General features: G+C 39.2%; 1 long non-coding RNA gene and 1 pseudogene across 1 annotated transcript in view; both read left to right on the top strand.

The window, feature by feature from the left end:
• The window catches only part of LOC144369895 (uncharacterized), a 64,120-nt gene that overhangs the window by 13,791 nt on the left and 22,680 nt on the right, over positions 1 to 27,649 (top strand). The window lies entirely within an intron of this gene.
• On the top strand, positions 678 to 20,898 carry LOC144370082 (C2 domain-containing protein 2 pseudogene; annotated as a pseudogene).

The following is a 27,649-nucleotide window of genomic DNA, read 5'->3' as shown; positions in this document are numbered from 1 at the left end:
AGTTGAGTATTGTGAAGTCTGCAGCAATGCTGTTTGCTCAGGATTGTTTTTGCTATTCAGGGTCTTTTGTTCTTTGCAGATTTTTTTGTAGTTCTATAAAGAATGTTGTTGTTTGATGGTGCTTTCATGAAATCTCACTCATGAATTATTCATAAGAATGATAGAAAGTTCAATTTATAAAAGGATGAAGAGAAATGCACTAGTCAGGCGTACTGACCATTCCCTACCATAGCCTCCTGGCTCCAGCAGTGTATTCCCTCCCTGCTCCCCTCACTGGGCCTCAGGGCTCTGCACCTCTCCAAGTTTGGGGCCATTGTGCCCTCTTCAGCCACTGGCTGGCCACCAGAAGATGTCCTAAGTTTGCTGCTGGCCAGGTATGAGTCCTAGCACAGGGACTAATCCAGAAAGTTAGGGCAAGGCAGGCAGGGTATGAGCCAACATCATGGCCCTGCTAGGCTCCTGGATTGGTGAGATACAGTGGTTCATGTAGATATTACTCTTCATTTTGGCCCTGGTCATGGGGGGCCTCTACCTGATGCAGTGGGTGCTGGCCAGGGGTTGACCTGCTGCCACAACAGTGGGCAGAGCCCAAAGAGAAGCAGTGCCTGGAGTCAGATGTGCTGCTTTCTTAGATCTTGACTCTGAACAGCTGAAGAAAAAAGTGGTAGGCAGCCTGGATGGTCACCCTGAAACATGAGGTCAAAAGGAGAAGGGACCCCCTGCAGCTCTCCTTTCAGCAGGATCAGTGGCCACAACTCCAGGAACTGGTAGTTGGAGAAGTCTCCAGCATGGTCCAGTCATCCCAGGAGAAGGTGGTGACCTGTCACATGGTAAGCAAGAACCGTCAGTTCCTGGTCAGCGCAGCATCTTCAGCAGTGGGCTCAGACATCAGATGTATGACATGCAGCCCTTCCTGGAGCTATGCGTGAAAAAAAAAGAGAGAAGACATCAGATTAGGTGGTCCTGCATCCATGTACCAGAAGTGACCATCCAGATCCAGCCTAGAGCACCAAGGGAGGGCCAGGTGGGTGAGACAAATGCAATACTTGAAACCCTCAAGGATATTTTGAAGAACCTGGTGAGTTCTGCCTCTCTCTCAGTGGTTCTGAGCACCACGCCTATAGATGTAAAAGAGGCTCAGAATCCACAGCACATTTCATGTAGTATTCAGGAATCCTGTCCTCCTAAACCTCCAAGGACTCATGGACTAAAACCACAGGTGAAGTGCTGAGAGAGCCATAGCCAAGTAGGAATGACGCATGGCATTTTTGGTTGAAAGGTGACCCCAGCAAGCCATTGAGATGATGATGATGATGTTAAGATTTGCATTCAATTGGAGTTTAGACCCCTGCTGTCTGCCTAGGCCTGCTACTTTGGAGCTCTGGGACTCCCAGAGAGTTCCCATTGGTAGGAGGGAATTCCGGAGGAGGGATTTCCTATTGGTGTAGTGTGTCCTGGGGGAAGGCCGCGTGCCTGGCATTCACGGGAGTTTTGGAAATAAAGTTTGTTCCTGCTTGAGTGGCTCGTGATTTTGTGCCCAGCCAGACTGCAGCAGTGAAGAATATCAGGGCCTCACTGCCAAATGATCTTGGTGCTTCAGGTACTATTAACCCTATGTGCATTGCCCAGCTAAATGATCCTGTTCAGAGATTCACCAGCACCCTAGCCAAAAACACTATTCACCTCATTTGGAAGGATGAGTTTCCTTTTGAGCTGAACACCAAGTACAGGGAGTTACACCTGCGGATTGCAGAGGACTGGTGGTCCTCAGAGGTCTGCTGGCCATGAACACTGTCTCTCTGGACCTATTCAAGAAGCAGTTTTCCAGGCTATAGAACTTTTCACTGGCCCACCCTCATCAGCTTGGGGCTGGGATCAGTCGCTGAAGAGTTTCCTTACATAGAACCCAGTGACTTCAAATCCTGTCAAACCCCTCCCCCTATTGCTGCTGCCAAGATAGAAAAGGACCACACTGTGATTCCATGTGGGACTGTGGTCACTAATGTCACTGCCATGAAGACCAAGCCTCACGGTAATATGGGGAGGCTGTCCCAGCTGAGCTCTGAGTCTCTGCTGAAGATGTCCATCAGGTGAAGGTCATCAAGAAGGACACTCCATTGAGGCCATCTTGTGTCATGGTGTACCTGTCAGCAAGATGTTCTCTTCTTCAGATACAGACCTGCTGGAGTTGAACAGCATCAATCAGATCACTAAAGTTGCCATCCAGCAGCTCACTGAATCTTCAAATCTGAAACTCAAGTCTCCACCGAAAAAGAGCACTAACATCATTTTGGGGATCTCCAAGATCTCACATCATGCCCTACACACAGGCAGATGAATGCCAGCAACAGGCTTTGATGTGATTGTTTCAAGATTATAGAAAGCAACTATACAGGTATGTCCAGGATCCTGTGTGTCTAGGAGTTTTCCTCTATTTTGCATTAGATGACTGCCAATTTGTTAAGTGTTGATTTTATTTATTAGTACATAAAAATTACACAGAATAGTGGTTTCATTGTGGTATGTTTGTATATGCACATTATAATTTCATAAATTTAAATCCTCAGTACCCCCTTTCCCTCCTTCCTTCTCCTCCCCTCATTTCCTTCCTCTTCCTTATTGTTCTCCCTTCTATTTTCATGAGTTCTCTTTTTTTTTCTTACTATATTCCACATTTGAGAGAAAACATGATTCTTGACTTTCTGAGTCTACTTTCTTTTGTGTAACACAATGCTCTCCCATTCCATCCATTTTCCTGCAAATGACATAATTTTGTAATTCTTTATGGCTGAATAAAACTTCATTATGTCTATATATCACATTTTCTTTATTCATCTAGTGACTGATACCTAGGCTGGTTCCTAACTTGGTAATTTATACAGTAATTCACAGTTAACAATAATGAGTAATGCTGCTACAAACATGAACAAGCCTGGATCACTATAATATGCTGACCTTAATTCTTTTGGATAAATATTGAGGAGTAAATGGTATAGCTGGATGATATGATGATTCCCTTCCTAATCTTGGGGGGAATCTCCATAATGATTCCCATAGTGGCTATACTAATTTACATTCCTACAAACTGTGTATGAGAGTTCTTTCCTCCCCCCCCCCATTCTGCTAGCCTTTATTGTTGTTTTTATTTTTGATGGCTGTCTTTCCAAATGAAGTGAAATCTCAGTGTAGTTTTAATTTCTATTTCCCCGATGACTATAGTTGTCTCAAGGCAACTATATTTTTAAATGTGTTTTATAAATATATATTTTTAATTTTTTATAAATACACAAACACATTTTTAAATATAATTTTTGACAATTTTTTACTTTTTTGAGAAATGTCCGTTTATCTTTTTTTGCCCACTTATTAAAATGGGTGTTTTGATATTAAGTTTTTTTAGTTCTTTGTATATTAGAGATATTAATCTTTTACCAGAAGAATAACTGGCAAAGATTTTCTCCCTTTCTGTAGATTCTGTCCTTGTGCAATGAATTGTCTCCTTTGCTGTCTCCTTTGATGTTTTAGTTTGATGCCATCTAAATTATTGCTCTTATTCACTGAGTTGTAGAAATCCTGTTAAGGGAATCATTGCCTATACTTGTATGTTGTAGCTTTTCCTTTTTCCTCTTCTGTCAGTTGCAGTTTCTGGTCTTACTCCTAGGTCTTTGGTCCAATTGCGTTGACTTTTGTACAGAGAGAGAGAGGTATGTATTTTCAATCTTATGAATATCCAGTTTTCCCAGCATCACTTGTTAAGGAGGCTGTCTTGTCTCCAATGTAACTTTTTGGCACATTTGTCAACCAGATTTCTGTAGCTGTGTGGGTTTGTTTCTGTGTCTTCTATTCTGTTCCATTGGTCTGTGTGTCTCTATGCCAGTACCAAAGTGATTACTATGACTATGTAGTATAATTTAAAGTCAGGCATTGTAATACCTCCAGCTTTAATCTTTTTGCTCAGATTTTCTATGACTATCCAGGTCTTTTGTTCTTCTGGATAAATATAAGGATTTTTTTCTGGTCTTGAAAAGAATATCACTGGTATTTCTATTGCACTTGCATTGGATCTGCAGATTGATTTTGGTAATATGGCCATTTTAACAATATTAAATCTTCCTAACCATGAACATGGGAGGTCTTTCTATCTTTTGGTGTCTTCTTCAGCTGGATTTTTTTTCATTTTTTTTGTAAATTTTTCTTACAGAAGTTTTTAACCTTTTTTGGTTAAATTTGTTGCTAACTATTTTATGTTCTTGGAAGCTATCATTAATGAAAAATTTTTCCTGATTTCTTTTTCAGCAGATCCATCACTACTGAATAGAAAATGATTGATTTCTATATGTTGATTTTGTATCCTGTTAGTTTTCTGAGTTTATCAGCTTTAGAAGTTTCCTGGTGGAGCTTTTCAGATCTTCTAAGTTTAGGTTAATATCATTGCAGACAGGGGTAATTTGACTTTCTCCCTTTCTATCTGAACCACTTTTATTTCCCTTTCTTGCCTAATTGCTGGGGCTAAAGTTTCATGAACTATATTGAATAGGAGTGGTGAGAGTGGACATCCTTGTCTTGTTCCTGATTTTAGAAGAAATCCTTTCAGGTTTTTCCTATTCAGTGCAATGTTGACATTTTGCTTGTCATAATGGCCTTGATATGGTAAGGACTATCACCAGTGTGGCCAGGAACACCAGCAGTGTCAGCCCAACATTGTGCACATATTGAGCGGAGGATGGTCGCCTCAAGTTGGCTGGCACGGTGACTTTGGCATTGGTTGCCAGGTGCTGCAGGGCACTGCTACCCCCTCATCTCTCTGGAGAGCCCAGGACCATGGCACCTGGAGACCATGTGGCAGCGATGCCCTTCCATGGTGAACACAGCACATCTGAGGAGAGGGGGTGAGCACGGAACACCTGGCAGCCACAAGGCCCTGAATGCCACTGTTGGAGGATCCCCTGGCCTCTAGGGACACCAGATGTCAATGTCTCCTGGAGGCTGCTGCAGCAGCTTCTTTAGCCCGCAGTATGTTATATTTCTATTCTTGTTTGAGTCAGAATTTTTTAGTTTCTTCTCAGAATCCTTTGTTGATCAAATCATCATTAAAATGTATATTGTTCAATCTCCATGTCTTTGTATAGTTTCTGTGGTTTTCTACTTGCTGTGAATTTTTAATGTCATTCCATTATCATTAGAATAGGATACATGGAAATATTTCAATATTTTCATTATCTGCTAACACTTTCTTTATTGCCTAAAATATGATCTATTTTGGTGAAAACTGAAAAGAAAGTGTATTCAGCAGTTGTTAGATGAAATATTCTGTAGTATCTTTGTTAACTTTATGTCTGGAAGACCTATCTATTAGTGAGAGAGATACATTGGAATCATCTGGTATTATTATACTGGGGCCTATATGAACCTTTATGTTGCATAGTGTTTTATGTTATTAGGTGTGCACATCTTGAGCAGGCCAGCATGGTGGCTTCAATGGTGGTTTCCAGGTCCCGCAGGGCACTGATACCCTCTCATCTCTCTGAGAAGCCCAGGACCATGGCATGATTTTTTCCTTTACGAGTATGTGGTGACCTTCTTTTTCTCCTCTATATTTTGCTTGAAATGTGCACTGTTGGATATGAATAAATATTCCTTCTTGCTTTCAGATGTCATTTACATGAAATGTCATTTTTCATTCTTTTTCTTTTAGCCTGTGAATACCCTTGACCATAAATGTGTTTCTTGCAGGCAATGGTAATTGGGACATGTTTTTTTTAGTTCAGTCTCATGATCTATGTCTATTATTTGTAAAAATGAGACCATTTATATTCTCTATGTCTATTTTTTGTAGAAATGAGACCGTTTATATTCAGTGTTATTATAGGAGGAATGTGTTATTTCTTGTCATTTTGATTTACATTTAATGTTTGCTTGTATCCTAATTGTTACATGTTCATCCACACTTCTAATGTAATTTATTCTTATCCAAGATCTCTCAGTTGTTTTTAATCTTTTATATGTAGAATTCTTCTAAGTATCTTCTACAATGCACCCATAGTAGTAATGATTTTTTTTTATTTATACTCATCTTAGTAGGTGTTTATTTCTTCTTCATTTCTGATACTACCATTCCGGTGGTTTATTGGAGATAGTGATCTTAGTTGGCTGTTATTTTCTTTCAGAAGTTGAAATACATTATTCCAAGTCCTCCTGGATGTTAGGGTTTCTGTTAAGAAATTGACTGTTGGTTTTTCTGTAAATGTGACTTGGCTTTTGAAATTCTTGTAGCTGTTAAAATCCTTTCTTTGAACTAAAATTTTGACATTGTAATTATAATAGGGTGTGAAGAAGAAGAAGTTCTTTTCTGGTCTGGTGTATTTGAGGTTCTAAATGCTTCTGGTGTCAGGAGGTTCATCTCATTCCCAAGGCTTCAGGCATTTTTCTGCTGTTATATCACTGTCATGGTCTTGTATCTCTGATCCTTCTCTAATGTCTGAGCATTAAGTTTGATCTCTTAATATTGTTTCAGAGTTCTTGTAAATTATGATTGTAGTTTCTTATTATTTTTAAATACTATCTGAATGTTCTTATTATTTTTAAATACTGTGTGATGTCTGCATGATCTTCAAGCTATGAAATTCTGTCTTCTACTTAATCTATTAGAAACACATTCAGTTCAGTTTTTTATTTGATTAATTTTGTCTGTCATATCCAAGATTTCTTTAGTTCTTTTTCAATATCTCTATCTCATCATTGAATTTTTTATATCCTCCTGTACTTATGTCCTTAATTCATTCAATTTTTTTGCATCATCTTAGAATTCATTAATTTTTTAAAAAAATATATTAGATGTTGATGGGCCTTTATTTTATTCATTCATTGAGAATGGAAACCAGTACATGCAAGGCAAGGGCTCTACTGCTGAGCCACACTCCCACCCCCCAGATCCATTAATTTTTAAATAATACATTTTTTAATCCAGTATTTCATCCTCTTTGATACTTTTGGAGACTGTTGGTGTATTAAAGACCTTAAGAGGTGTCTTATTACATTGTTATTTGTTTGTTTTTTTAATATTTATTTTTAAGTTGTAGTGGGATATAATATCTTTAATTAATTCATTTATTTTTATGGGGCACTGAGGCTCAAACCCAGGGTCTCACCCATGCTAGGTAGGCAAGCATTTTACCACTGAGCCACAATCACAGCCCCTACATTGTTTTTTGCTATCACTTGTATTCTTATTTTGAGATTTGTATATCTGATAGTCTGGGATTTTCTTCCACTTTTATTTGAGGATATTCTTAAGCCCAGCTTTCTCTTAGCAAGATGTTCTAGGATATCAGGTTGTTGTGGATTGTTGAATATATTTCTCAGTGGTTTTTGCCATATAATTACTCTGCTAATTTTTTGTGATTATTAGTGATCAAAGCAAACATTCAAAGTTGTGTAGTATGTCAGAGCTTGAGAATTCCCCTTTCTCTGTAGATTTCACAGGATCTTTCTAGTAGATCCGACAATTATGTTGCATATATCAGGGTATAGCCATACCCTCCGTGATTGCCCCTCTACATTTGACAACTCTGTATATTCTAAGAGTGTATAGGAGTGTCTTACGTTGAGGTCTTTCTGTTATTTCTCTCTGCTGTGGCTGTGTGATAAGCAAGAATTATATAAACTAACTAGTTTTAAAAGATGGCAAAAATACATTTCATTAAGAAGGAAGAAAATGGGAAAGGAAAGCAAAGGAAATGTACCCTTAGAGAGAGCAAAGGCTGGGCAGATGATGCAACCCTTACTCTTGTATTGCTTGACAGACTGCTGCTGGAATGGCCTAGATTCAAAGCTTATTTAAATAGCTCTTGACTACTCAGCCTCACAAGGTAGGATTGAATGGTAAGTACTGTCTGTTGAAGTTTGGTTAGGACAGACTAGACTGATGCATCCCCAGATTGGGGCTGATATTGAATTCTAAATGGGAAACTCTGGTGGCTGAGGTCAAACTCTGTGTTGAACTTTTTTGGGTGGATTCTACTACACTGAAATTAGGAGAACACACCCCTAGGGCCTGGCAGATGCTCTAGGGTCTGTATCTCAGGTGACTTCTGAGAATTCTACTTATAGAATCTCCTGGGTGGAGAGGTTGTGACAGGTCTTGGGCACTCCACCATCAACTATGGCCTTTCAAGGCTCAGTCCTCAAATGCAAGTATGTCCACCTGTTCAGCTTCCAAATCCTCCTCAGCTGATTGTGCAAGCCATCAGACTGAAAGGGAAAGCAAGTTTCTCTCCACTCCAAATCTCTGACCTCAATCCCCTTTGATTTCAATGGATTTCTGCCAGGTGTACCCTGACCACATGATAGGAGTTGGCAAGGAGAGTCTGGCAATATTTGCTGTGATCTCCCTGGTTCCTGCAGCAGCACTAAGCAATACATCAACAAATTTGATACACATTTTTGAGAAAGCTACCCTGGCTGCATGTGGAGAGTGGGTGGCATCAAAAGTAGATGCTCGTATCTCCAGTTGAGGTCAAGAACAGGTCAGTTGGATTTGGATGATAATAGAGGAAAAATACTTACATGGCTGGATTGGAAGCAGCCTTAGAAGAGGACTGGAATAACTGGCTATTGGGAGACAAAGATGTCAGGAATTCTACTGGGTCTGCCTTAGACAACTGGTGAGATAATAATACCCTACACACAAAGGATCAGGTGTGGGATCATTTGTTTGATTTTACACCTGGTATGTTTTTGGTGTACTTGAGGATTCATAATGAGGCTGACAAATTCAAAGCTGGGACTGGGTCTGTAACTATCATTCTCTTCATAGGTATTAACAGAAGCCACTGGCATGAGAAAATGGATTATTAGATTTTAAAATGAAATCTATATCCCCTTCCAGGTGATGATTTTGGGGATGATCTTGAAGTATAAGTAAATTTATAATTGTAAGGCAATATTACAGATGAATATTAACATTTAGGCTAAACATGAAATTATGTTTTAACATTTAGCCTAAACATGAATTTGCATTTGAATAACCAAGTTGGCTTTCTGGCATATTCTAATTAGTTATATAATTATATACAATTAATTATATATTCCATGTAGTTCCTCTGAACGAGAGTCAATTTGTAGAGAACTTCCTTTGTTTCCTTTCATTAAAAAGTAACACTGCATGAAGCCAACTTTTATTCCAGAAGAAAACTTCTCTAGGTTTCATCCCCAAGATCATTTACTTTATCTTTCCATCTTGGGCTGGTTTATGACAGCCATTACTTTCTAAACATTTATGTCAAGGTTGACTGCTGGCTCTTCCCACACTTATTGAGTATGTGAACTTTCATGTAAGTGCTCAGTCAGCATATAACAAAGATGTTTAATCATCCCAAAGTGATGATTACTTTGGATTACTTAATAATCAGGAAATTCAAGTAAAATCAAAGAAAGTTATCTACAAATTCATTATTGCAACAACTGGAATTTTTAATTTAATGCCTGGAATGTATTGCAAGAAATGTCCTTTTAAAAAATCATACTACCTTGTTATATTAATGCTTACACTATGAAATCCAGCCAGATGGCAAACAGAAAACAAAGAATGCAGGAAGAAAGCATTAAGAATAGAGCAGGGAGGAAGAGCAGGAAGAAAAAATTGACATTAAACAGAGGCACGAGATGGGAGGGAAAGAGAGAGAAAAGGGGAATTGCATGGAAATGGAAAGAGACCCTCATTGTTATAAAAAACTACATAAAAGAGGTTGTGAGGGGAATTGGAAGAAAAAACAAGGAGAGAAATTAATTACAGTAGATGGGATAGAAAGAGAAGATGGGGGGGAGGGGGATAGTAGAGGATAGGAAAGGTAGCAGAATACAACAGTCACTTGTTTGGCACTATGTAAAAATGTGAATGTGTAACCAATGTGATTCTGCAATCTGTATTTGCGGTAAAAATGGGAGTTCATAACTCACTTGAAACTAATGTTTGAAATATGATATGTCAAGAGCTTTGTAAGGTTTTGAACAACCAATAAAAAAAAAAAGAAACAGAATACAAAATAAAGTGACACAAGTATATCCAAACACATTTGACATTCAGCATTTTGTGATAAACTTCTCTAATAAAGCGAAGAATCTATAGTTAATAAAGTTACATAAAGGGGCTTAAGAAGTCTGCAGGGTACAGACAAGTGGTAAACCAGGCCTTCTATGGCCTTCCATGATACTTTCTGTTTACCACTAAAATCAGCTTTGTTTGCCTATTTCTTATACATACATGGGTTTTTCATCTTAAAATTAACACCAGTAAAACTGGTTAGATACTCAAATAAACCTGATATATCTGGGAAGAAATAAGACACAAATATCGAAAGTATAATCAATGATTTGGTCTTACTCTAATCAGTTGAGGAGATGTCCTTAGCTCAGAATTGTTTAGGTAATTGTAGTTTTTGTCCCCCATGAAAGCAATAATCTAAATGAGCTTTCTTAGATGAGTTTAAATGTTATTTCAGTTTCTGATGTTGTGTCCTTACTATAGGGGACAATGCAGCACTCAGTGTAGGTATGGCACATAGAGGTTGATGAGTATGTCTGTGTGTCGAATGAACTAGAAAGAGCCTCTTAGAGGTCTAAAGAAGCATATGTTTGCTCATATTAATAATTTTTCAAAAATCAAATAAGATTAGGGGAGTAGGTCCCTTTATAGCTCCCTCTTCTAAAAAGGATAGAATATGACAATAACATGTATTTATTATCACTTTATGCATCACACCTGTGAAAACACAAGCTATGTTTCATACTCTCCAAAAAAGGACAAATATCATTACAATCAAATAAAATGTGACTAAAAAAGACACACAATCTCATAATTGACCGTACATTTAGAAATACTTGTGACAAGTGAATGGAGATATAACTGAGGTCACTAGAACCAAGTGAATTAGTCTGGGTCATGTTTGTCAATAGAACTGCACTTTGAAGGAAGTTTTTGGGGATAGAACATAAGCTCAACTAAGAAAGAAGATTAGGCAATTATATGTTCCAGCCCCCAAAAATCCAAACAAATAGATGGCTGCAAGGAAAATTCAGATTTCAGTTCATTTCTCTTAGATATCAAAATCAGAATCTCCAAAGGATTGATGTAGTAAAATAGGTTTTAACCAATTTTAAGTTTCTCATGTCCTAGTGAAATCTCTACATTCTATTAAATTTCCTTAGTCCTTTGAAGATAGAGGAGGCTGATTATTTTCTGATTATCATTCTCTTAAATATCTTATTATGTTCATTATTTCATTATTGCTGTTTATTTTTCTGGCCCCATGATGACTTTTACTTTTGTTCATATTCTGGATACTGTGCATAGTCTTAAGAGGTAAAGAGTATTAAAGTAAATGTAATTTTGTTTTGTTTGGTACTCGGGATTGAACTCAGGGACACTCAACCACTGAGCCACAACCCCAGCGTTATTTTGTATTTTATTTAGAGATGGGGTCTCATTGAGTTGCTTAGCACCTCGCCTTTGCTGAGGCTGGCTTTGAACTCGAGATCCTCCTGTCTCAGCCTCCCAAGCCAGTGAGATTATAGGTGTGCGCCACTGCATCCAGCTGAAAGGGAGTGTAGTTTTAATTATCATGACTAAAGTTATATGACTGATCATCTTAAGGCATTTTTTACAATGGAACGTTTCCATGTACAAGGGCTTTCTAACAAAGACCATCTCACTAAATGGCTTTTTCAAAACAGTATCAGCTTTATTCATTCTGCACACTATCAAAATGGTGGCATTATAGTATGATGGCCTTATATTAATGTTCTACTTTCTCTGCTATGCTTTTTAATGACATAACTTGCATTTTTATATTACTATTAGTCAGCAGACTACATGATATCAGATTACCTGTTTTCCTACTATCAAACCACTGTATATGAAGCCTTTCAGAATTTTAATATAAAGTCTTAATTAGCAAGTATTTTACCAGAACTAAAGTATCTGTATGCTTATAAATGATAAAATAGTTATAATAATAAAAAGAATATAAACTCAGTAATCCAGATGGCCCATGGCATGTTCTTGAAAAAACAATCTTTTGAAACTATCAAGTTACACTTTATGCAAGTTTCTAATTCCCAGCCCCTACCACTAGCTCTTGATACTAGTAAGTCAGTGAGGATGTGCTAAGCCCCCATGTATTTCTTCATTTGTGATGGCTGAATCTTAGAGAGCAAGTTAAGTGATTTTGCCAACTTTCTGGAGTCTTTTCCTGGCATCCAACTTCACCTGGACAGAATTCTCTGGCCACTAGACTGTGCCAGAGATCACCCAGAATGTTAAATGACATCTGCCAATGATGACTGGTGGTGCAGACAATATGCAGTGAATCAGAGTGCACTCTCTTCCTCCAAATAATAATCTCTATTTAAAAGATTGATTTTATCAAAATTTAGTCCTGCCTGGGCTTGTTCTTACCACAGAGTCCTTCCTCATGTAAGTGACAGTTGAAGACAAAGCTTTCATCAGTAACTTGATTATTAATTAAACACCTTTGTCCTGGAGAGAAGCCTTACTCCTTCCATCAGAATATAATGACAGAAAAGGTGTTTCAGAACTTAGAAGCTTAAGTGGCAAATGAGTGTTACTTTGCCTATTAGCTATGACTCTTTTTCAATGAGTATACTAGTTTTCTTGGGTGGCCATAGCAAAGTGCCTCAAACGGGGTGGGGGGTGGGGCGTATGTCACAGAAATTTTCTCAAATTTCCCCTTTTTATAGGGACACAGTCATATTGGATTAGATTCTACCCAATGTCCTCATATTAACTTGAATGTCTCCAAAATCCTGTTTCTTTATGAGTTCATATATGTTGGTACTGAGTTAAGATGTCAAAATCTTTTGGGAAGACACAGACAGTTCAACCCGAAACAAGTCACATATTGCTCTATCTTTAAATGTTGTCAAATATTATAAAACCCCTTCTTGCTAGTTGTTCTAATGACTACGTAACTACTTGTTCTAATTGATCTTGCTAACTTTGTCAGCAAGAATCTTTTTCTTTCCTGTATTTCTTCCTTTTTTTTCTTTTTAATTTTCTGTCAATGACTTGACTAAGAAATAATTTCCCATTTCTGTTCTTAAATTCTTTGTCTCTATAATGTATACATTTCATCTTTTTTTAACTTTGCATTTTCATAAGCTTTCAATGTTTCCATGTTAGATACTACTACTCAGTCCTGGGAGTTTGTTTTATTGCTTTTAATCTTTTACATCTCACAAATCCTTTTAACCATTATTTGAGCTTGGCAACACTCTAAAGATAGAAATGCACTTTAAAGAGAAGGAAAAAAAAGTAACATTTTACACTAAAAAGAAAGACAAATCATCACTGAGAGTCATTCAGCACCTTGTTTATTAATATCTCCTGTTGTGATATTGGTTAAATGGGAAGCAGGTACATACATATGACATTCACAACTCTGCACTATTTGGCTCTTTTCTGCATGACACCCCTCAGTAGTGTCCTATGACCATCCCCCATCCTGCATCAGCCTAGCTCCCTGGACTCTGGCAGTGGTTTGCCTTCACCCAATGGAAGATACTTGTGGGGAGAGGTGTGCTGGAAGGGAAAGAGGCCAGGGTGCTCATTATCTGACCTCTGTGGTTCTTATTTGGAGGCAGCCCTGGTAGGGGCTGAGTTCTGAGACCATTGCTGAGGTGGTATTTGTTCTTCCATGACAGCCTCAAGCCAAGGTCCAGGAGCATGCCTCTCCCTGTCACATCTAGATGTGCAGCCTACTTTTAGGTGGTGTTTGTCCATCAAGGGTCTCCTCATACTTGCCCACACCTCTGAGAGCAGTCCTTTCCTCAAAGATTCTTCATCAGTCCATCTTTGCCATGTCTTCCAAGGTCAGGGGATTCTGACTTAAAATTTGAATACAGTTCTCTTTCTTTTCCTATGAACCTTGGAAGAACAACAAACAATCCCCGAGAAAGCACTTGCCTTTCAGCAAGTTATGAAAATGGCCCATGAAAGACCATTTCCATTCAGAAAATAGTTCTTCAAGGGTATTCTACACTTTTGTAGAATGTTCTAAATACGCGGAGATAAAGATGCTTTCTTTGGTTCAGTTAGAGCACCAGCACCCTAGAAGGTGAGACACTAAGCCCTACTGTAAAAAAAAGTAAAGGCAAATATTATTTGGGCTTAACCTCAAGGATACCTTATCTCTACTGGGGCCAGATGTTTATTCAGACATAAACATCACCCACATCAGAATGCTCTTGGAGTGACTAATTCCACCTTTACTCATAGGCTGGTGTTCCATGGCTCAAACCTGGTGGCTGTGTGGATTATTACAATATTGAAATACTTACATAGTGATTGGTGAAGAATCCTGAATGGCCCCCTGCTGCCAGCCTGTCTCAGCGTCTCCTCTGACAGTATCTATACCTCCCTGTTCTCCTGGCAGTTGAAGTCCTCTGGGTCAACTCCAACCCTATGGACAGGAAGTTCATTCTTACTGGCTGCAATTTGTGCTATTTTAGTGATTAAGTTTTTAATATCATCTAGTGAATCCTGCTCTTATTTAGCTTTTTGACATTTTGGAGTTCATCATAGCGTTTTTATGTTAATTTGGATTTTTGAAAGTTGTACATTTATTATCTTGACTACTACTTTTTGGCATCCCTTAAGTTTTCCACCCCATCTTCATCTTAATTCGCTCTGGAACTGGCCCATCTGTACTCATTCTGGCATACAGTTTTCAAACTGTTAGGGCTGTTATGTGATTTAAAAAAAAAAAAAAGCAATGAAATGATGAGAATGGTGTCAGGTGCTGCTGGACAGAGTGACAGACCCATGTGAAGGGACATGGGGCCAAGATTGCCATTGGGGAAGGCAGAGTCCACCTTCTCTTTCTCTCTGTAGAAAGGGGTATATAGAGTCAGCTTGGGCTGCCATAACAAAGTGCCATGACAGAGTCACTTGAACAATAAAAATTATTGACTCACAGTACTAGAGGCTGTAAGGCTGAAATCCAGATGTCATTAGGATATTTTCTTCTGAGAATTATCTCCCTGGATTATTGTATATGCCATCTTCTCCCTATGTTCTCACATGGTCCTCCTTCTTGTGTGACTTTGTCCTAATCTCTCCTTTTTCATATGTATGTATGCATTTATTTATTTATTTATTACATATTATTGTATAAATTAACAGTTTCATTGTGTAATTTCCATATATACATGTATAATGCATTGTCCTTCTCTCTACCCTTTTTAAACTTCCTCTATCCCTGTATCTGCTTCCTGGTCCCTAATAATCCTTTTTCCTGAATATCTTTTTTTTTGTTTTTGTTTTTAGTTTCCACATATGAGAAAACACAAGAAATACTTGCCTTAATGTGTCTGAATTATTTCCTTTAACAAGATCCAGTTTTGTTTTCCTGCAAATGACAGGATTCATTTTTTTCTTTGACTGAATCATACTCCATCATTTATACATAGTATATTTGCTTTATTCATGCATCTGTTGACAGGCGCCTTGGCTGAGTTCATATCTTACTTATTGTGAATAGTGTCACAAGAAACATGGTCATTCAGGTGTCTTTTTTATTTGCTGATTTCATTTCTTTTGAATAAATACCAAGCAGTGGTATAGCGGGGTCATATGGTAGTTCTATTTTAATTTTCTGAGGACCATCCATACTGTTTTCTATACATGTTGTACTAATTTACATTCTTAACAACATTGTATATGATTCTGTTTACATCCTCATAAGTGTTTTTTTTATAATACCTATTCTAACTGGAATAACCATCTTACCCAACTTGTTAAGATGTAATCTCCTTGTAGATTTAATTTAAATTTTTGTAATGCCTAAAGAGGTTGAGCATTTCATATATAATTATTGGCAATTTGCATTTGAGAACAATCTTGAATAGAATAGTTTGAGGATAGTCTTCTTTTGAGAAGTGTCTATTAGGTCATTTGTCCATTTATATCATATTACTTGCTTTTTGGTTGTTAAGTTTTCCCTGTATCCATCCTCTGTCAGATGTATAACTGGCAAAGATTGACTCCTATTCTCTTTGTTTTCTCTTCACTCTGCTGATTATATTCTTAGCTGTGCAGAAGTTTTTTTAATTTGATGCAATCCTGCTAGTTCATTCTCATTCTGATTTCCTGTGCTGTTGGAGTCCTATCTTGGAAATCATTACTTTTGCTACAGTCTTGAAGCATTTCCCCTATAAGTTTCAAAGGATCCTGTCTTACATTAAGATCTTTAATCCCGAGTTGATTTTTGTACAGGGTAAGAGATAATGATCTAGTTTTGATCTTCTACATGGGAGTATTTCAGTTTTCCCAGCACCATTTGTTAAAGAAGGCTTTCTTTCTCCAATATTTTGGCACCTTTGTTGATAATCAGTTCGAGTGTGTATTTACTTCTGAGTTTTCTGTTCTGTTCCACTGGTATATTTGCTTCTTTTTATGCCACTTACTATACTGTTTTTGTTACTTTGTCTCTCAGGTATAATGGTGTTTCTAGCATTGCTGTTTTTTCTCAAAAGTGTTTTAGCTATTCTGGATTTTTTTTTTTTTTTGCTGACATATGGATTTTAGAATTTTTTTCTATTTCTGTGAAGAGTCTCATTGGTATTTTGTTGGGTACTGCATTGTAGATTGCTTTGGATAGTATGGCCATTTTAATAATACTAGTTCTCCTAATTCATGAACATAGTAGGCATTTCCAACTTCTAATGTGTTCTTCATTATCTTTCTTCAATACTTTATAATTTGCATTGTAGAAGTCTTTCTCATTCTCAGGTTTATTCCTAGCTATTTCTTCCTCTTCTTTTCTTTAACCTTCTTCTCCTATTCTTCCCTTTTCCCTATCTTCTTTCCTTCCTCTTTGTTCATTGCTAAAATAAAATAACTTTCATGATTACTTTCTCAGAGAATTTCTTATTGGTTTATACAAAAACAACTGACTTTTTTTAAAAAAAATTTTTTAGTTGTTGGTGGACTTTATTTGTTTCTATGTGGTACTGAGGATTGAACTAATGCCTCACACATGCGAGGCAAGTGCTCTACCACAGAGCCTCAGCCCCAGCCCTCATGATACTATCGATTTGAGTTCTATTTTTATTATTATTTTTATTTAGGCGTCATTGCTATAAACTTGTCTATTAGCACTCTTTTCCCTGTTCTGATATGTTGTGATTACATTTAATTTAATTCAAGGAGTTTTAAGATATCTTCTATAACCTACTGTTCACTTAATAGGTTTCTCAATCTGCATGTGTTTGTGTATTTTCTACAGTTATTTCTAGTTTCTTTTCATTGTGATCAGATAAAATACAAGAAATTATTTCATTTACAAAAATCTGGAGTTATGGCTCAGTGGTAGAGCACTCATCTAGTATGTGTAAGGCCCTGGGTTCAGTTCTCAGTACCACATAACCACATATCATTAAATAAAATAAAGGTCCATCAACAACTAATATATATATATATATATATATATATATATATATACACATATATTAAAAAAAATCTGGTAGGAGTTGCTCCATGGCCTAATATTTGGTCTATTTTGGGAAACATTTACTGTGCTGAAGAAAATGTGTATTTTGTAACTGTTGGGTGAAATATTTTGTAGATGTTTGTTAAGTCCATTTGATCCATGCATGGGCTTACTCTCATCTAGTGAGGAGGTCCACAGAACAGGGTAGAGAAGAGTGTGTCTTCAGAATCGCTAATCAAGACCTCCAGAGACCATGCAGGAAGCAGGTCTGATTTTATTGCATAGTAAATATGTATATATATTCAGGCAGTAGCTAAGCTGATTACAGGCAGCCACCAATGCAATTTCTGGCCAGCTGTCCTTGCAGCAACCAATTGAGGAGCTGGTCGTGGTGTAAGCACTGGGACCACAACACATGGCCTCATGCCCAGAACTGTGCCTACAAGAGTAAGCAGTTTGCAGCTCACGCGCCTAGCATGAGGGGAGTGGTTTGTGGCTCAGGCATCCTTAATGTATGCCATGTATGCAGTACTTCATGCACTTGTCCTCACAGATCTATAGTGTAATGCATATCTGATGTTTCTTTGTAGATTGTTTTTGGTTTGAATTTATTGTGACCTATCTTTCCAAATTGTTCAAGGGATTAGTACATAATGCACATGATTAGTACATATGATTATATTCATATATAAACTATAAATTTAAAAAATACAAAAAAATGTATTCATTCTATCTTTCCCTTTATCTCTACTCATGTTTGTTTTTAAAAATCGGTGCTCCAAGACTTATTGCTTATACATTTACAAGGGTAATGAATTGTTCCTTTGATCAATATATAGTGACTTTCTTGTATCTTCTGTTTTTGTTTTAAAATCTATTTTACCAATTATAAATGTAGCTACTCATTTTTGCTGTTGGATTCCCTTTTTTCAGAGCATCATTTTCCATCCTTTCACTATAGATGTGTGTATGTTTTTGCATATGAAGTAGTAAGTTTCTTGTAGGCAGCATATTGTTAGGTCTTGATTTTTAATTCATTTAACCAATCTGCATCTTTTATATGGAAAATTAAAATCATTTACATTCAGGGTGATTATCAAAAGGTATATGCTTTTTCCTGTCATTTTGCTCTTTTTTCTTCTGGTGGTTTTGAATATTCCATGTTTTTTTTTCTTCCTGTCTTATTCATCTTGATGTTTTACTATATTGATATTGTGTGATTCTTTACTATTACTCATTTGCTTCTGAGTAGCTCCATGACTACTTCTTTAGTAGGATTTATTTTTTCACATTTGGTGATGATTTGATCTTCCTTCTTATTCTGGAAGTATTCAAGCATTCCCTTTTGTATTATTTTAGCATTTCATCACTGCTGACATAATATCTGAGGAAAACTCTTAAAGAAAGATTTATTTTTACCTCATGGCTTCAGAGGTTTCATTCTGTGGTTGGCCAGCTCCATTTACCTAAGGTGAGGCCCAACATCATGTCAAATGGACTTGGCAGACGAAAGTTGTTCATCTTATAGAAGCTGTGAATCAGAGAGAGGGACAGGAAGAGGCTGGTGACAAGACATAGTTCCCAAGGTCCTGTCCCCAAGGACCCATGCCCTTCAACTAGATCTGACTTCCTACAGTTTTCCACTACCTCCTAGTAATCCATTCATATTATGAAGTCAGCAATGGATTAATCCATTTAGGAGTTAGATCCCTCAAGATTCCATCATTTTCTAAAAGCCCCATGCCTCTATACTATTGCACTGGAGACCAACCTGCCAGAGTATGAGCCTTTTGGGGGACATTCTGGATCAAAACCATAACAAGTATCTTAATGATACTAGTCTAGTTGTCATTAATTCCCTTAATTTATTCTTATCCAAGGTCTATTTCTTGAAGACTAAAACTGCTGGATATAGAAGACATTTTTGGCACTCTATTCCTTAACCCAGACTACTTTCTTCTTTTTAATGATCACCAGTCAGAATACTGTTCAATTTATTTCAGGAAATAGAAAAAGAAGCAATAATTACAAGCTCATTCTATGAGGCCAATATCACCCTGATCCCAAAACCAGGCAAAGACACATCAAAGAAATAAAACTTCAGACCAATATATTATAATGAATATAGATGCAAAAATTCTCAATAAAATTCTAGTAACTTGAATACAAAAACACATCAAAAAGATTGTGCACCATGATCAAGTGAGATTCATCCCAGGGATGCAAGGTTAGTTCAACATACGGAAATCAATAAATGTAATTCATCACATCAATAGACTTAAAGATAAGAATCATATGATCATCTCCATAGATGCAGAAAAAGCATTTGACAAAATACAGCACTACTTTATTTTCAAAACACTAGAAAATCTAGGGATACCAGGAACATATCTCAATATCATAAAGGATATCTACGCTAAGCCTCAGGCCAATATCATTCTAAATGGAGAAAAATTGAAGGCATCCCCTCTGAAAACTAGAACAAGACAGGGATGCCCTCTTTCACCACTTCTATTCAACATAGTTCTTGAAAATCTGGCCAGAGCAATTAGACAAACAAAAGAAATCAAAGTATAGGAAAAGAAGAACTTAAATTAGCACTATTTGCTGATGATATGATTCTATACCTAGAAGACCCAAAAAACTCCACCAGAAAATTTCTAGAACTAGTAAATGAATTCAGCAAAGTAGCAGGATATAAAAATCAACACCCATACATCAAACGCATTTCTGTATATCAGTGACAAAGCCTCTGAGAAGGAAATGAGGAAAACTACACCATTCACAATATCCTCAAAAAAAAATAAGTTACTTGGGAATCAACTTAATGAAAGAGGTGAAAGATCTATACCATGAAAACTACAGAACCCTAAAGAAGGAAGTCAAAGAAGAGCTTAGAATATGGAAATATCTTGCTCTTGGATAGGTAGAATTAATATTATTAAAATGACCATACTACCAAAAGCACTATACAGATTTAATGCAATTCTGATCAAAATCCCAATGGCATTCCTCATAGAAATAGAAAAGGCAATTAAGAAATTCATCTGGAAAAATAGGAGATCCAGAATAGCTAAAGCAATCCTTAGCAGGAAGAGTGAGGCAGGTGGCATCGCTATACCAGACCTTAAACTATACTATAGAGCAACAGTAACAAAAACAGCGTGGTATTGGTACCAAAAACAGATTGGTAGACCAATGGTACAGAATAGAGGACACAGAGACTAACCCACAGAATTACAATTATCTTATATTAGACAAAGGTGCAAAAAACATGTATTGGAGAAAAGATAGCCTCTTCAACAAATGGTGGTGGGAAAACTGGAAATCCATATGCAACAAAATGAAATTAAACCCCTATCTCTCACCATACACAAAACTTAACTCAAAATAGATCAAGGATCTAGGAATTAGACTAGAGACTCTGCATCTAATAGAAGCAAAAGTAGGCCCTAATCTTCATCATGTGGGATTAGGCTCCAACTTCCTTAATAAGACTCCTATAGCACAAGAATTGAAACCAAGAATCAATAAATGGGATGGAATCAAAATTAAAAGTTTCTTCTCATCAAAAGAAACAATTGTGAGGTGAACAGAGAGCCTACATCCTAGGAGCAAATTTTTACCCCTCACACATCAGATAGAGCACTAATCTCTAGGGTATATAAAGAACTCTAAAAGCTAAACACTGAAAAAACAAATAACCCATCAACAAATGGGCCAAGGACCTGAACAGACACTTCTCAGAAGAGGATACACAATCAATCAACAAATACATGAGAAAATGCTCATCATCTGTAGCAATCAGAGAAATGCAAATCAATACTACTCTAAGATATCATCTCACTCCAGCAGAATGGCAGCTATTATGAAGACAAACAACAATAATTGTAGGTGAGGATGTGGAAGAAAAGGTACACTCATACATTGCTGGTGGGACTGCAAATTGGTGCAGCCAATTTGGAAAGCAGTATGGAGATTTCTTGAAAATCTGGGGATGGAACCACCATTTGACCCAGCTATTCCACTTCTTGGACTATACCCAAAGGACTTAAAAACAGCATGCTACAGGGACACAGCCACATCAATGTTTATAGCAGCACAATTCACAATAGCTAAGCTGTGGAGCCAACCTAGATGTCCTTCAGTGCATGAATGGATAAAAAAAAATGTGGCATGTATACACAATGGAATATTACTCAGCATTAAAAAAAAAATCATGGCATTTGCAGGTAAATGGGTAACAGTGGAGAAGATAATGCTAAGTGAAGTTAGTTAGCCAATCCCCAGAAAATAAATGCCGAATGTTTTCTCTGATATAAGGAGGGTGACTCATAGTGGGATAGGAATGGAGAGCATGGGAGGATTAGATTAATTCTAGATAGGGAAGAGGGGTGGGAGGGAAAAGAAGGGGGCAGGGGATTAGCTAGGATGGTGGAATGTGAAGGACATCATTATACAAAGTACATATATGAAGACTTGAATTGAATGTCAACATGCTTTATTACAAACAGAGTTATGAAAAATTGTGGTATATATATGTGCATTAAGAATTGTAGGGGCTGGAGATGTGGCTCAAGTGGTAGCGCATTCACCTGTCATGATCGGGGCACTGGGTTTGATCCTCAGCACCACAAAAAAAGAAAATAAAGACATTGTGCCCACCTAAAACTAAAAAATAAATAATAATTTAAAAAATAATTGGAATGCAGGGTTGGGATTGTGGCTCAGCAGTAGAGCACTTGCCGCGGGGCCCTGGGTTCGATCCTCAGCACCACATAAAAATAAATGAATGGAGTAAAGGTATTGTGTCCAACTGCAACTAAAAAAATAAATATTAAAAAAAGAATCATAATGCAAAAAAAACAAAGTACGTGTATAAAGGCATAAATTGGCTTGAACATACTTGATATTTAGAGATATGAAAACCTGTGCTCTGAATGGGTAATAAGAATTGTAGTGTATCCCACTGTTGTCATGTATTTTAAAAAAATAATAAAATCAATTTTAAAAATACTAATAATTTACAGTGGAATGCATTACAATTCTTATTACAAATATACAGTGCAATTTTTCATATCTCTGGTTGTATATAAAGTATGTTGACACCAATTTGTGTCTTCATACATGTACTTTGGATAATGATGTCTATCACATTCCACCATCCTTGCTAACCCCCTGCCCCCTTCTCTTCCCTTTCACCCCTCTTCCCTATCTAGAATTCATCTATTACTCCCATGCTCCCCCTCCTTACCCCACTATGAATCAGCCTCCTTATATCAGAGAAAATATTCAGCATTTGTTTTTTGGGGATTGGCTAACTTTACTTAGTATTATCTTTTCTAAAGCATCAGGGTTCTCAGGAGGTGAGCATTATGCTGCTTGGAACCAGGATGGTGGAGGGCCTACTGGGGGAGGAGCAGCCTTGCCTCTGGGGCCCAGGGTGGGTGGGGTTCAGTCCAGTCCCGGGGGTGAGTGGGTGGGGCCCAGTCTAACAATGGGTGAAGACCAGAAAATGAGGTCCCCCCACGAGGCCTCCTAGGAGGCTCCAGTGGAGGCCCAACCCAGGACAAGAGCGAATATCCACCAGGTGGGGAAGAGGCCTGGGCAGTGGCATCTGGTGTCTGAGTTTTGCTCCCCCCTGTCCCCAGTGCCTGCCACACAAATGGCTGGTGAAGCCTTTTGTGCTGTGCCCTGGTGTGTTTGCTTTTGAATTGTAACAGAATTATCATAATCTACATTTGGCATTTGAGCTCTTGAAGTGGAGTATTCCAGGTGTCAGATCAGGTGGGGGAGGCTTTATTGAGATATCACTCCCGGGCGGAATTCAATCAGACCCACAGAGGGGAGAGGAGAAGGGTCTGAGGAGAAACCGCATGGAAGCTCGACCACACTGGACTTTTATGGGGCTTACAGCAGGAAGGGAAGGGCTTGGGACAGGAAAAGGTGTTTCTAGGGTCCCTTTGCCCCCTTGGAGTTGGTCAGGGGAGTTGGCTGAACTCCAGGATTGGCCAGGGGGTCCTGCTGATTGACAGATGTTAGTCAGGAGATCTGGCTGATTGACAGGCATTTCCTCTGGCATCTGATTGATGTTCTTTTCTGGAGTGGGCTGCTTTGTTCTAAGTTGCCACTAAGTCGCCACCAAGTCGCCACCACCGATCTAACACCAGGGACATGTGGGGCAGAGCACTTGTCTAGCATCAGTGAGCTTCCACATGTATCTTTTCTTGTCCTGGGAATTTCCCACGGGCATTTAACCACAGAACCATATCCCCAGCCCTTTTAAAATTTTATTTTGAGACAGGGCCTCACTAAGTTGGTGAGTCTGGCTTTGAACCTGTGATCCTCATGCTTCGGCCTCCTATGTTGCTAGGATTACAGGCATATGCCACCACTCCCAGCTCTTCCTCACATTTCTAAGGAAACTGGTATGCTCAGCAGCTGGGGTACTCTGCTCTGACAGGACCTGATGCTGTGGGCAGCCTGGTCTGAACACTCCCATCTACCTGCACTACTGGGCTGCTTACCTAGTCAGATTCCCGCCCCAGGCCAATCTGTCTTGAGAACTTGCTCCTGCACCTCAGGACAGGCATGCTTGTCAGAGTGATCTCTGGCAGTTGTCTTCCAGAAACTGGCTGGAGTCCCTCCAAGGGGCTTTTCTGGGCCACCCTTGCATTTTCCGTGGCCTTCATGCCACTGCGTCATAGAGGGTACAACCAGGCCCTCCTCAGGGCACCTGCAAGTCCCACACCATGGTGCCAGCCCTCTTAAAGGCCAGAGCCTTGCCTGGGAGCTGCCCCCTCCTAGAGGGCACCTGGTATCTGTTCTAAGGTTGAGGCAGGGTGTGTGCTCTGATGGACCTGGAGGGTCCTCTGTGCCATGCAATGACCTGCAGGTATCTACAAGACCCTGGCATCCATTTCATCCTGACATTTGGGACATTGGTCACCTGGACTTAGTTTTCACTTCTGTGAGAAGAAAACAACCTAATCTGAGGTTTAATTATTTGAATTATTAGAAATCTTTTGGTTACAAAAATTACCAAAATTATAATTCAAAATGGTTAAGTGGAATTTATTGCTCACATCACAGATAAATTCTGAGGCTGTAGGTGACGCTCAATTTAGGCACCCACATGGAACTAGTGTCCCTAGAAGGGAGTGAGGGAGGAGAGGCCATGCAAGGTTGGGAAGCGTCCTCAGAGGCCATGGAATTGGCCTGGAAGGACTGGATAGTCCACCCAGGCTGCTGTGAGATGCATGGCTGAAGGGCAATCTTTTGGCTTGGGGCTTGGTTACTTATTCTAGACCAAGGACAGATTGGCTGCTTCTGGGAAAAAAATCAGGTTAAAACAGCTCAGAGCCCAAAGACGTGATGAAGCCAAAAGGGAGAAACAAAAATTATGCAGCTGCTGTGACAAAGGAAAAGGAGCAAAAGAACCAGAAGGCCAGCATGCAGGCTTTCCCGTGAGGTACCAGGCGGACCTGCGCAGGCCCAAGGCACAGGGATGCCAACTGTGCCTGTTGAAAGCCCCTGTGACGTGTGCAGCAGATGAGGTTTCTCGGGGAGGCAGGCTGGCCAGACCAGGGTCCCACACGCTCCTCTCTTCTTCTTGGCCACTCATGGTGGTCACTAGCCAGATGTGAAAATGACCAGTAGAGAATGGAGGAGGTGGGCCAGGCCAGGATTAGTCAGCTGCCATAGTGGTCCCTTCCCTCTTCCAGCTGGCTGAACCCAAAGGATGGTTTCACCATGAACTCCCATGCCATCATCTCCAAACATGTCACCTCTGACCCCAAGCTCCACACTGTGTTCACCAGGAGAGGAGAAGAGCTCAGAAAGCCTGGGTGGAATGACGCTTGTGAGATGTACTACATTGAGTGAGTCCCAGGGTCCTGGTCCCCTGAGGCATGTGTTAGGGGTGATCAGTGAATCCCCAGGATGGCCCTGGCCCCTGGATGAGCATGTGTTTGATACTCCCAGCGTGCATTTCTTAATCTGGTTTATCCATGGCTCTTTTTTCTGTCCTAATTGGAAATGAAGCCCTATTCTAGACATGTCATCTTGGTCAGTGTCTGTTATAGCTTTGGGTCTGTGTTCTTGGTGTGTTTGAGACCTAAATCTTCCAAGTTAAGACTTCTGGATAATTGGTCATGTCTGTTGATTTGCAGGGATGGGTCATTCCCAGGCAACTTTACCAAGATCCCTTTTCCCTCCCCAATTGCCAGTCAAATAACTTGAAAGCATTCCCCATTTTTGCAGAGATGACTCCTCTCTCAGTCACTCTGCAGCAAATGGCTTCTATTCTTCCCCTGCCCCTCAGGAGACTTGCTTGGACACTGAGGACCTCCAGATTGCCACATCATCTTTGTCTTAAATTCTCAGATATTAGGTCAAATTTTAAACAGCTGAATATGCCCTTCTGCTTGATATCTCTTGACTTTTAGAATTCTACAAGAGCGGTTCATTGCAGTTTATGACAACGACATGAACTCACCTAACCCTTACAGCAGATATGGTAGGCCAGAGAGGAGGAGAATAGGCAAGGATATCCTGATATTACAGAGCTAGGGCCTTCTGAGAAACTGAGGCAGCATGAAGACCCCTCTTCAAACCATGGTTCTCATGACCAAGTCAGAAAACTTTCAGACAGGTCGCTCAGAGTAACAGGAATGAGTTTATTGAAGAGATAGGAAAAGGGAAAGGGGACACTCTCAAGGCAGAGAGTGGGTCCTCTCAGAGACGGGATGGACCATAAGTCTCCGCCACTTCAGTTTTATTAGGATCCCAGAGAAGTTTCCAGAGAGTCCCACCCAGGTCCACTCTTTGGCTTTTGACTGATGGAGGTGACACCAGACTTTCAAGTCCCCACTGTTATGGTAACTCTAGGTCACCCTGGCCCATGTTGACTAGTTGTAATTGGATTCTTAATCATATATTCTTAAGATTTTATGGTTAGGAGGAACTATTCTTATCTCCCAGGGCTTCAGGATCTGGTCTCCTGGGTTCCTCCCATTGACATTATCTTGGGCCTGCATTTTTTCTGCAGTCAACAAGTAGTTTGCTGAGGAATGTGACATGTCCTGTCCACAGGGCTGAAGGGGAATTGCTTCTTGAAAAGAAAGCATGTGGGGATCAGCAATGTGGGCCCATTTTATAGAATTAACTCTCTTAACTCATGTTCCCACCATCCTCATCTGTCTGTTCCCTAACACTAGGAGGCAGGGGACAGACTAGAGTCATCATCCATCAGTGTCAGCCAGTTTTATAAGGCTTGTTCCAATTTCATTCTTGCCTAATGGGTTATAATTGGCACTTTATGAAACTCAGAGTAGATAGAGAGAGCTCGGGGAGGAGAGGGTAAGCATAACTACCAAAGTTTGATAGGACCTCACTCTTGGCTAAGAAATACTGTGAATGCTGCCTTCTGAAACTAGCTTCTAGGAAGAAGGGAGCAGCAAATACACCTTGCAAAGGCCAACCACCTGCTACGGTCACAGTCTCACCCATGGTAGCCTGCCAGAATAATGCTTTTGAGACATCCTGGCTGAGGGGTCACTCAGTCTTGCCTGGCCCTTAATGTTGTCCCCTTTGCCCACCCAATGTAAGTCTTGTTTCAAAAATGGCATCAATGACTTCATGCAAACCTTGTGTGATATCTGGCAAAACTAGAGCATAGTAAAATGGAATCCCATCACAGCCGGGGGAGGCAGGGGCTCCGAAACATGGTTTATAGGCTGGTGAAAAGAAGACAGAACATATTTTATGCAGTCATGATGGCCTTGGGTGACAGGCACCATTCCTTGTATACAAAGCTACTTGAACTAATTACTAAAGGCACTTGCCATGGTATAAAAATCAGAAATGCAGCCTGGGGCATTGGCCATGCCTATTATCCCAGTGGAGGCTGAGGCAGGAGGATTGCAAGATTGAGGCCAGCCTCAGGAATGTAGAGAGAGAGGACTGCCCGTGGGTTTAATCCCAAGTACCAAAACAGAAAGAAACGAGAGGGGGAAGGAAGGATGGAGGAAGCAATGCATTCTACTTTAGGTGCCACATGTATTTCTGATGTGCAGAGATTTAAATCTAGAATCTGGACAAAAATGAAGCTTCATTCTACTAATTCATATCTGTTAAAGATT

Source organism: Ictidomys tridecemlineatus, chromosome 13, assembly GCF_052094955.1.
Source record: "Ictidomys tridecemlineatus isolate mIctTri1 chromosome 13, mIctTri1.hap1, whole genome shotgun sequence".
Taxonomy (NCBI): Eukaryota; Metazoa; Chordata; class Mammalia; order Rodentia; family Sciuridae; genus Ictidomys; species Ictidomys tridecemlineatus.
This window is presented reverse-complemented; position numbering and strand designations above follow the sequence as displayed.